This window comes from Protomyctophum parallelum (genome assembly GCF_964188405.1).
Source record: "Protomyctophum parallelum genome assembly, chromosome: 21".
NCBI lineage: Eukaryota > Metazoa > Chordata > Actinopteri > Myctophiformes > Myctophidae > Protomyctophum > Protomyctophum parallelum.
This window is the reverse complement of record NC_139713.1, coordinates 41,020,398-41,028,958: the sequence shown is the minus strand read 5'-3', so window position 1 is coordinate 41,028,958 and position 8,561 is coordinate 41,020,398.

Genomic DNA, 8,561 nt, shown 5'->3' with positions numbered 1-8,561 from the left:
GAATAAGGTTAGGTTTAGGCATAGTTCTACTGGGGTTAAGGTTAGGAATAAGGTTAGGTTTAGACATAGTTTTACTGAGGTTATAGGAATAAGGTTAGGTTTAGGCATAGTTCTACTGGGGTTAAGGTTAGGAATAAGGTTAGGGTTAGACATAGTTCTACTGGGGTTAAGGTTAGGAATAAGGTTAGGTTTAGACATAGTTCTACTGAGGTTAAGGTTAGGAATAAGGTTAGGTTTAGGCATAGTTCTACTGGGGTTAAGGTTAGGAATAAGGTTAGGTTTAGGCATAGTTCTACTGAGGTTAAGGTTATATGAATAAGGTTAGGGTTAGGCATAGTTCTACTGGGGTTAAGGTTAGGAATAAGGTTAGGTTTAGACATAGTTCTACTGGGGTTAAGGTTAGGAATAAGGTTAGGTTTAGGCATAGTTCTACTGAGGTTAAGGTTAGGAATAAGGTTAGGTTTAGACATAGTTTTACTGGGGTTAAGGTTATAGGAATAAGGTTAGGTTTAGACATAGTTTTACTGAGGTTAAGGTTAGGAATAAGGTTAGGTTTAGACATAGTTCTACTGAGGTTAAGGTTAGGAATAAGGTTAGGTTTAGGCATAGTTCTACTGGGGTTAAGGTTAGGAATAAGGTTAGGTTTAGGCATAGTTCTACTGAGGTTAAGGTTATATGAATAAGGTTAGGTTTAGACATAGTTTTACTGGGGTTAAGGTTATAGGAATAAGGTTAGGTTTAACCATTTAAGCATAATTTACTTTAGGAATACCAGGCTGTGCCCTTCCGACGGCTGTATACGCACGGGGCGAGTTGGTAAAGGGGCCGAGTCGTTTGGTATCCGTTGAAAACCACTGATTTGATAAAACTCAGTCAATTCATAGATCGATTGGCAAAGGTTGTTTACCATTGTGTGTGAGTTATCGTCAAAAGCTATCTGCTATCTTCCTAACCTTAATCTCAGTAAAACTATGTCTAAACATAAACTTATTCCTAACCTTAACCCCAGTAGAACTGTCTAAACCTAACCTTATTCCTATAACCTTAACCCCAGTAGAACTATGCCTAAACCTAACCTTATTCCTAACCTTAACCCCAGTAGAACTATGCCTAAACCTAACCTTATTCCTAACCTTAACCTCAGTAGAACTATGTCTAAACCTAACCTTATTCCTAACCTTAACCTCAGTAAAACTATGTCTAAACCTAACCTTATTCCTAACCTTAACCCCAGTAGAACTATGTCTAAACCTAACCTTATTCCTATAACCTTAACCTCAGTAGAACTATGCCTAAACCTAACCTTATTCCTAACCTTAACCTCAGTAGAACTATGCCTAACCCTAACCTTATTCCTAACCTTAACCCCAGTAGAACTATGCCTAACCCTAACCTTATTCCTAACCTTAACCTCAGTAGAACTATGCCTAACCCTAACCTTATTCCTAACCTTAACCCCAGTAGAACTATGTCTAAATCTAACCTTATTCCTAAAATAACAAAACAAAACAAAACAAAAATAACAAAACATTTCAAAGTAAAAAGTTCCAGCATGTGTGCCCACAGCAAGCTGAATTATAAAAAAGTGTGAATGTAGTTTTTTAGGTGAAAGTTACTTGTTGACGTGCCATAGAGGCTAGGTAGTCACATAGTAGTCACATAGGTGAACACCATAGAGGCTAGGTATAGTCACATAGTAGTCACATAGGTGAACACCATAGAGGCTAGGTAGTCACATAGTAGTCACATAGGTGAACACCATAGAGGCTAGGTAGTCACATAGTAGTCACATAGGTGAACACCATAGAGGCTAGGTAGTCACATAGTAGTCACATAGGTGAACACGGACATTGCTGTTCCTTTGGACTCAAAAAAAGGAAAGGACGGAGCAAATTGCAGTTATTATTTTTTGAAGAAAATTACACAGTGATCATTTTGGTACATTTATTGTACCTGCAGTGAATTTGCATTTATTGAAGTTAGTATTGAATGATAGTAAGTATTGGACTTTACTCCACCCTTCCTCATGCCTACACCAGTTTAGACCTACACCTGTTTACACCTACACCTGTTTAGACCTACACCTGTTTACACCTACACCTGTTTAGACCTACACCTGTTTACACCTACACCTGTTTACATCTACACCGGTTTACACCTACACCTGTTTACATCTACACCGGTTTACACCTACACCTGTTTACACCTACACCTGTTTAGACCTACACCTGTTTACATGAGCTATCCTCACGTTTACATGCAACATGTTTTTCCCAACAGGTTTAAGTATAATGCACTGTTTAACTTTGATATTTTGAGCACACATATTTTTCAGTCAATGATTGTGCCTGTTATTGCACTTTATTGCCTCAATACAAGTCAAGTTGCCTCAAACATTATGGAACAACCGAGATGTAACACACTGCATGTATTTAAACCACCACAAGATGGCGCTGTAGCAACAACAGACCACCTGTTACACTCCACACTGTGCAGATCAAGTCCCACGAGACTTTGGGACGGGAGTTGAGTTGATGAATGAGATCCAAGATGGCGGAATAAACAAACCTATAAGCCTGATACAGACAGCCACAGACACTCACGGCCTTGTGTTTATTAATATAAGTGTGACGGACGGACTAGTTGAACAGGTGACCGGATACAGTGGACGGGTCTTTTGATTTAAATAGGATATGTTGTTTCCCAGCATGCTGTTTGTTTTGGGATAAATGGTAAATGGTAAATGGTGCATTTATATAGTGCCTTTATCCAAGGCGCTTTACATAGATTGTGCATTACATTCACCCATTCACACACCGATTGCGGCGGAAGCCATGCAAGGCACCAACCAGCACATCGGGAGCAATTTGGGGTTCAGAGTCTTGCCCAAGGACACTTCGACATGTAGACAGGAGGCGGAGCCGGGATTGGAACCGCCGACCCACGGATCATTGGACGACCTGCTCTACCTCCTGAGCCACAGTGGCCCCTGGGATCCAGCCTGTTTCACTGCATGCTGTCTGGGAGCCAAGCTGTTGTTCCAAGGTAAGAAGCCTTTGTTTGAGAAACACGGTTTGTCCTTTAACACTGTTATTGTTTAGACATTAGAGGATTTATAGGACTGTTTATTGTTCAAACACAAGAGGATTTATAGGACTGTTTATTGTTCAAACACAAGAGGATTTATAGGACTGTTTATTGTTCAAACACAAGAGGATTTATAGACTGCTTATTGTTTAAACATAAGAGGATTTATAGGACTGTTTATTGTTCAAACATAAGAGGATTTATAGGACTGTTTATTGTTCAAACACAAGAGGATTTATAGGACTGTTTATTGTTCAAACATAAGAGGATTTATAGGACTGTTTATTGTTTAAACATAAGAGGATTTATAGGACTGTTTATTGTTTAAACATAAGAGGATTTATAGACTGCTTATTGTTTAAACATAAGAGGATTTATAGGACTGTTTATTGTTCAAACATAAGAGGATTTATAGGACTGTATTGTTCAAACATAAGAGGATTTATAGGACTGTTTATTGTTTAAACATAAGAGGATTTATAGGACTGTTTATTGTTTAAACACAAGAGGATTTATAGGACTGTTTATTGTTCAAACATAAGAGGATTTATAGGACTGTTTATTGTTCAAACACAAGAGGATTTATAGGACTGTTTATTGTTCAAACATTAGAGGATTTATAGGACTGTTTATTGTTCAAACATAAGAGGATTTATAGGATTATTGTTTATTGTGACACTAAATGGACGACAATGTCAGCAATGTTTGTCCTTTTAGGCCTCATTCACACATAAAGAACACATGTTCTGTTGCCCTGCCTGTGTTTGCTGGTCGCCTCAATGCTTTTCCAATGGGAGACACTAGCCCTCCAAGCAGAACCCAATGCTACTGAAGTTTCTGACATTTGTTAGACCCAGTGCATTGCGTCCTGTTGCATCAGTACCATGCCACCTGGTACGCGGACATTCATAAAACATAAACAACTTGGATAACGCCTGTCTGCGCTCTTTGACAAAAAATTTTCGTGTGAGGGTTTCTGAATATGTGAAGTATAAGTACCCATACATGCCGCTGCGAATATCACCTGTGGCGTTAAGTATTTTGAATCTTTGTTTGACCGATTTGGTCGCTTTGATTCTTCTCTTCCTTCCTTGTTTATTGACACCTCATTGTACCGCCTATCTGGCTAGCTAGTGGCGCTATAGCTATGACAGAGCAGATCAGAGGCAGGGACGTAGCCGGCACAAGCCAACCGCACACCGGGAGGCGGTACAATAAACGGTAAACAAACAAGAAGAAATAAAGCGACCAAATCGGTCAAACAAAGATTAAAAATACTTAACGGCTTCCGCGCCACAGGAGATATTCGCAGCGGGATGTATAGGTACTTAAAGTTCACAAATTCAGAATAACACAAACAAAAAAAGGACGTCAAACGCCGCAGATACGATCTCAGAGAGAATATTTACGTCCGCCTTCCAGAATTCCCATACGAAAATATAGTCATGAACAGGGACCCTACATAAAACTCGTCCAAATTTCAGAAAAGCTTTATGGAGGGTCCCGAAAGGGGCTAGGGAGGCACATTGTTTGACCTAGCCCCTCTCGGAACCCCCTGGGTCAGCCCAATCGATTCGTGCCGAACCGGGCTACCCGTGGGGTCCCTGTGCGTATTAGGCATAGTTATACTGGGGTTAAGGTTAGGAATAAGGTTAGGTTTAGACATAGTTCTACTGGGGTTAAGGTTAGGAATAAGGTTAGGGTTAGACATAGTTCTACTGAGGTTAAGGTTAGGAATAAGGTTAGGTTTAGGCATAGTTCTACTGGGGTTAAGGTTAGGAATAAGGTTAGGTTTAGGCATAGTTCTACTGAGGTTAAGGTTAGGAATAAGGTTAGGTTTAGACATAGTTTTACTGGGGTTAAGGTTATAGGAATAAGGTTAGGTTTAGACATAGTTTTACTGAGGTTAAGGTTATATGAATAAGGTTAGGGTTAGGCATAGTTCTACTGGGGTTAAGGTTAGGAATAAGGTTAGGTTTAGACATAGTTCTACTGAGGTTAAGGTTAGGAATAAGGTTAGGTTTAGACATAGTTCTACTGGGGTTAAGGTTAGGAATAAGGTTAGGTTTAGACATAGTTCTACTGGGGTTAAGGTTAGGAATAAGGTTAGGGTTAGACATAGTTCTACTGAGGTTAAGGTTAGGTTTAGGCATAGTTATACTGGGGTTAAGGTTAGGAATAAGGTTAGGTTTAGACATAGTTCTACTGGGGTTAAGGTTAGGAATAAGGTTAGGGTTAGACATAGTTCTACTGAGGTTAAGGTTAGGAATAAGGTTAGGTTTAGGCATAGTTCTACTGGGGTTAAGGTTAGGAATAAGGTTAGGTTTAGGCATAGTTCTACTGAGGTTAAGGTTAGGAATAAGGTTAGGTTTAGACATAGTTTTACTGGGGTTAAGGTTATATGAATAAGGTTAGGGTTAGGCATAGTTCTACTGGGGTTAAGGTTAGGAATAAGGTTAGGTTTAGACATAGTTCTACTGAGGTTAAGGTTAGGAATAAGGTTAGGTTTAGACATAGTTCTACTGGGGTTAAGGTTAGGAATAAGGTTAGGTTTAGACATAGTTCTACTGGGGTTAAGGTTAGGAATAAGGTTAGGGTTAGACATAGTTCTACTGAGGTTAAGGTTAGGAATAAGGTTAGGTTTAGGCATAGTTATACTGGGGTTAAGGTTAGGAATAAGGTTAGGTTTAGACATAGTTCTACTGGGGTTAAGGTTAGGAATAAGGTTAGGGTTAGACATAGTTCTACTGAGGTTAAGGTTAGGAATAAGGTTAGGTTTAGGCATAGTTCTACTGGGGTTAAGGTTAGGAATAAGGTTAGGTTTAGGCATAGTTCTACTGAGGTTAAGGTTAGGAATAAGGTTAGGTTTAGACATAGTTTTACTGGGGTTAAGGTTATAGGAATAAGGTTAGGTTTAGACATAGTTTTACTGAGGTTAAGGTTAGGAATAAGGTTAGGTTTAGACATAGTTTTACTGAGGTTAAGGTTAGGTATAAGGTTAGGTTTAGACATAGTTCTACTGAGGTTAAGGTTAGGAATAAGGTTAGGTTTAGGCATAGTTCTACTGAGGTTAAGGTTATATGAATAAGGTTAGGGTTAGGCATATTTCTACTGGGGTTAAGGTTAGGAATAAGGTTAGGTTTAGACATAGTTCTACTGAGTTTAAGGTTAGGAATAAGGTTAGGTTTAGGCATAGTTCTACTGGGGTTAAGGTTAGGAATAAGGTTAGGTTTAGACATAGTTTTACTGAGGTTAAGGTTATAGGAATATGGTTAGGGTTAGGCATAGTTCTACTGGGGTTAAGGTTAGGAATAAGGTTAGGTTTAGACATAGTTCTACTGAGGTTAAGGTTAGGAATAAGGTTAGGTTTAGGCATAGTTCTACTGGGGTTAAGGTTAGGAATAAGGTTAGGTTTAGACATAGTTTTACTGAGGTTATAGGAATAAGGTTAGGTTTAGGCATAGTTCTACTGGGGTTAAGGTTAGGAATAAGGTTAGGGTTAGACATAGTTCTACTGGGGTTAAGGTTAGGAATAAGGTTAGGTTTAGGCATAGTTCTACTGGGGTTAAGGTTAGGAATAAGGTTAGGTTTAGGCATAGTTCTACTGAGGTTAAGGTTATATGAATAAGGTTAGGGTTAGGCATAGTTCTACTGGGGTTAAGGTTAGGAATAAGGTTAGGTTTAGACATAGTTCTACTGAGGTTAAGGTTAGGAATAAGGTTAGGTTTAGACATAGTTCTACTGGGGTTAAGGTTAGGAATAAGGTTAGGTTTAGACATAGTTCTACTGGGGTTAAGGTTAGGAATAAGGTTAGGGTTAGACATAGTTCTACTGAGGTTAAGGTTAGGAATAAGGTTAGGTTTAGGCATAGTTATACTGGGGTTAAGGTTAGGAATAAGGTTAGGTTTAGACATAGTTCTACTGGGGTTAAGGTTAGGAATAAGGTTAGGGTTAGACATAGTTCTACTGAGGTTAAGGTTAGGAATAAGGTTAGGTTTAGACATAGTTTTACTGGGGTTAAGGTTATAGGAATAAGGTTAGGTTTAGACATAGTTTTACTGAGGTTAAGGTTAGGAATAAGGTTAGGTTTAGACATAGTTTTACTGAGGTTAAGGTTAGGTATAAGGTTAGGTTTAGACATAGTTCTACTGAGGTTAAGGTTAGGAATAAGGTTAGGTTTAGGCATAGTTCTACTGAGGTTAAGGTTATATGAATAAGGTTAGGGTTAGGCATATTTCTACTGGGGTTAAGGTTAGGAATAAGGTTAGGTTTAGACATAGTTCTACTGAGTTTAAGGTTAGGAATAAGGTTAGGTTTAGGCATAGTTCTACTGGGGTTAAGGTTAGGAATAAGGTTAGGTTTAGACATAGTTTTACTGAGGTTAAGGTTATAGGAATATGGTTAGGGTTAGGCATAGTTCTACTGGGGTTAAGGTTAGGAATAAGGTTAGGTTTAGACATAGTTTTACTGAGGTTATAGGAATAAGGTTAGGTTTAGGCATAGTTCTACTGGGGTTAAGGTTAGGAATAAGGTTAGGGTTAGACATAGTTCTACTGGGGTTAAGGTTAGGAATAAGGTTAGGTTTAGACATAGTTCTACTGAGGTTAAGGTTAGGAATAAGGTTAGGTTTAGGCATAGTTCTACTGGGGTTAAGGTTAGGAATAAGGTTAGGTTTAGGCATAGTTCTACTGAGGTTAAGGTTATATGAATAAGGTTAGGGTTAGGCATAGTTCTACTGGGGTTAAGGTTAGGAATAAGGTTAGGTTTAGACATAGTTCTACTGGGGTTAAGGTTAGGAATAAGGTTAGGTTTAGGCATAGTTCTACTGAGGTTAAGGTTAGGAATAAGGATAGGTTTAGACATAGTTTTACTGGGGTTAAGGTTATAGGAATAAGGTTAGGTTTAGACATAGTTTTACTGAGGTTAAGGTTAGGAATAAGGTTAGGTTTAGACATAGTTCTACTGAGGTTAAGGTTAGGAATAAGGTTAGGTTTAGGCATAGTTATACTGAGGTTAAGGTTATATGAATAAGGTTAGGTTTAGACATAGTTTTACTGGGGTTAAGGTTATAGGAATAAGGTTAGGTTTAACCATTTAAGCATAATTTACTTTAGGAATACCAGGCTGTGCCCTTCCGACGGCTGTATACGCACGGGGCGAGTTGGTAAAGGGGTCGAGTCGTTTGGTATCCGTTGAAAACCACTGATTTGATAAAACTCAGTCAATTCATAGATCGATTGGCAAAGGTTGTTTACCATTGTGTGTGAGTTATCGTCAAAAGCTATCTGCTATCTTCCTAACCTTAATCTCAGTAAAACTATGTCTAAACATAAACTTATTCCTAACCTTAACCCCAGTAGAACTGTCTAAACCTAACCTTATTCCTATAACCTTAACCCCAGTAGAACTATGCCTAAACCTAACCTTATTCCTAACCTTAACCCCAGTAGAACTATGCCTAAACCTAACCTTAT